General features: G+C 35.3%; 1 pseudogene; it reads left to right on the forward strand.

The window, feature by feature from the left end:
* Positions 1 to 3,633, forward strand: part of LOC109064723 — an 8,288-nt pseudogene extending 4,655 nt beyond the window's left edge.
* The last annotated feature ends 201 nt before the right edge of the window (positions 3,634 to 3,834 follow it).

Here is a 3,834-nt window from a genome sequence, read left to right on the forward strand (position 1 = left end):
TATTAATTGTAATTGACATACTCTTATTTTTATATAATAAATCCATTAGGTTCAAGGTTCAAATGCTTTACCTTTAGGAGCAATAAAAAATAAATAAAAATAAAAAACACTAATATGCTGAGTATTCAGCTCTTGCATTCAAATGCAAGACTGTTAAACATAATGCTTAGTTTAAAACTTGTTTTATGGTTATTTATTTACAGATCAATAAGGCGAACCATGCAATATGCACAGTGATATGAAGCAAAAGAGAGTTCCCTAGTGATGGGCACTTTTGAAGCACTGCTTCATGAAGCTTCAAAATCTTTAGTTCTGAATCAGTGGTTCAGAGCGCGTCTCAAACTGCCAAAGTCACATGTGCTGCATCCCAATGTGCCTACTTATACGACGCCCTTAAAGTATGTACTCTTTTGGTGAAGAAAAAGTACACACTTTTGAGGGTGTAGTAGAAGAGTAGGCAAGCTTTGGGACATACTATAACGTCATACAGTTGTGCCTTTACAGATCGCTCTGTCACACAGTTACACACACCCTGTCACTGTAAACTGGTCTGTCAATTATCTTGACACAGTTAACATCCTCCACATTTCATTTAACTTCCTACAGTACCTTACTGGAGAGAAAAGAAGTAGCATATTGATTTGCTAGCAGTGGGTCTGCAAGAACCTTATTATTATTTTTTATAATGATTGATAATGTTTATACTTTCAATAAAACACTTGCAATGGGTTTGTAAAAGCTGTTTTTATGTTTTTATTTACACAGTTTTTGAAGTGAGTGGCATTTCGAATGCTTTGAAATTTTTGCAAAGCAATTGGTTCAGTTGATTTGAAGCTTTGAAAAGCTTTGTTTTTCCCATTATTAGCATTCACTAATCTTAGATGCTGATTTCAGATGCTTTCTAGCAAAATGCTGGAAACTGCTGTACAGTAAGTACCAGCCGAGTATTTGAATGTTGAGCAGCAGCTCCAATCATCTTTCACTTTGTTTGCTGCACATGTCATGTTGTGGCCAGCTGACCCAAGTTCACTGGTACTTCGTCCACTGAAACTTCCTTTGTCTACCGAGAGACATGCAACATTGAAATAATCACCATATTGATTAGTCTATTAATCATTATAATAACTATATATCATATTTTTGAATAAAATATTACAACATCTGCAGCATCTAGAGTTCACTATAGAACTTTATCTTTACTTTGGTACATCCGTTGTAAGGCACTGATGATGCTCTTTGTTTCTCGAAGTCGGGAAGCTTTGCCTGGTTCACTTATGTTATTTAAGCTCCAAAACCACATTACAAATCAAATAAATGAACACAAATGAACCTCAAGATGCACAGTGATCTGTGAAACCATGATCTGGACTAACATTTCCAATTTCTTTCTATGTTTTAAGGTATTTCAATATATGAGTCACATATAGTGTTGAGAGTGTTACGTACAGATATAATAAACTGAATTCTCAACCTGTGTTTCCTCTTACATTCCTCCAGGTGAAGAGATCACCTCAGGATAGTGGAGCAGGCCATCAGTGGAAGCTTCATGGGTCGCTCTATTGTCTCAGCCTAGTGGTAGTGGAGAGAGCATGAACATGATGTTAATGACTTTACCTCTCATTAAGCACTCATTATCTGGACAGGCACCAGTCAGTGGACAATTGCTGGCACATGGAGCGCCGTAATGAAGCTGTTAACCATATCACCGACAGGTCAGCAGGACACAATGCAGGTATAAAACAAGATCACTAAATATTCAAGAACATTACTCATTATTGATATTGAATCTGAACTTAAACCGGCAGTAACCTGACCTCAGCTGAGCTGAATGACAATATTATTGCCTTTACAGCAGAATTTATCTCTGTTTGCATCATTGAATCAAATTATATTATTTTTCCTGTTTAATTTCTTGTGAAGCTGTATACTGTATAAAAGCACTATATATAAATAAATAAAGAATAAATAATTATAAATAAATAAAAACATATTGATAAAGAATCTGACTGCGATTTTGAATAAACTGTAAAGTACTCTCAAAGATGCACCCCCTTGAAAACTTAAGACTAAAAAGTAGAAAAAAAATTAGAATAAATAAAACATAAATAAAATAAATTGATGATGAATCTGACTATGACGGGAGTAAAATCAAAAAATACTCTCAAAGATGCTCTCAAAACTTTAGACTGAGCAGGAACAAATTTGCAGATAATAAAACAAATATTATTTTGTTATTATTTTTCATATTAAGGTTATCAGCTGCAGCTGGGTTACCGTAAATCAGATGGATCCTACGCTGCATGGACACACAGGCCGAGCAGCACATGGTAAACTCATTTTAATGTCATTATTTGTTTTTATGTTTCATGCCTATTTTCTCCTGTATTACATTTTATATTACGTAAATGTTATTTTTAATAGTAATAATAATAATAATTTGTTTTAAATTTGATTAATTTCTGTTGTTCTGCTTGTCTGTTAAAGGTTGACAGCATATGTGGCCAAAGTCTTCAGCATGGCCAATAACATTGTTAATATAGAGGAAAATGTGATCTGCAGCGCCCTCAAGTGGCTGATTCTCCACAAACAAACACTATACGGCTCCTTTAAAGAGGATTCAGCTGTAATTCAGGGAGAGATGGTGGTAAGCTGAATGTTGTTGAATGTATCCATCTGTGTTCAAAAAAGAATGATGGAATGAACCTGAGCCAGTGATTTATTTCACTGTGGTTTCCAGTAAAGCCTTAAATAATCTACAGCACAAACAAACAAAATGTAACAATGTGACTATATGGAATAAGATTTTTCATGAGGGGGAATTATTTACATTATATACCAGACCAGCACACTGCACTTTATTCTACATTAATGAACAAATTATTACTGAATGTGTAACACAGGGTTCACATGAGTGCTAGAAATCCTTGAAAATGCTTGCATTTTAATGTGGTGTTTTCAGGGTTTGAAAAGTGCTTGGATTTTGGATAGAGTTCTTGAAACTGCGAATGCGTTGCTTTCATAATAATTCATCTTACTGAACAGTTCACTTTTTAGTTTCAGTCACATTTTCCTTACACCGAGCAAGGTCACAGCATGTAAGCTGCTGATGTTTAGGCGGCACTGTGAAACGTAAGAATCAAACTGCCTGCTGAACTCACAATTGAATTACATATTTCAAATCAGCAACAAAATCTGAAATGAAGTGCCCCATAAATGTTTTTCCTTATTCTGAAATAGTTTTAAAAAAGCTTATTTTTCAGGCTAGACCAGCCAATGCGCATGTGTAGTCGTGAGTATCAGATTTCTATGGGAACCGGAGCTTCTAACGGCCGCTACAGTGACGCAATGACTTTACCAATCAGCGATTGGCTCTTTCATTTAGAAGGCGGGACATATTCCACCATATTGCGTGTTGCAGTTTCTCCCATTTATAACAGGAGTGAGCTGTCTGTTTATATATATCTTTGCTATCACTTATAGCCAAACTCTGCATGTTCTGTGTCTCTGTGTGAATGAATGACACGGTTTCGTCTGATATACACAAACTCAGACACACGCAACGTAATTTCAGCGTCTGCATCTCAATATATGAGGACATGAACTTAATCTCCAGAGCTGCTCTGAGAGTCACTTCACCAGCTTTTTACCATTTACTTTGAGAAAAACTACCATCAAGACACACAGAAAAAGAAAGACCTTCACGTCAACCCGTCAAAATAAATGTCAGATTTAACTTGAAGAAATTATGACAGAGATATAACTGTTCTATACTAGAATGCAATTCTCAAGTAATAATAAGAATAAAAAAAAAAAAATTGTGCAGCATCTAATTTG

This window comes from Cyprinus carpio, unplaced genomic scaffold, assembly GCF_018340385.1.
Source record: "Cyprinus carpio isolate SPL01 unplaced genomic scaffold, ASM1834038v1 S000003036, whole genome shotgun sequence".
Taxonomy (NCBI): domain Eukaryota; kingdom Metazoa; phylum Chordata; class Actinopteri; order Cypriniformes; family Cyprinidae; genus Cyprinus; species Cyprinus carpio.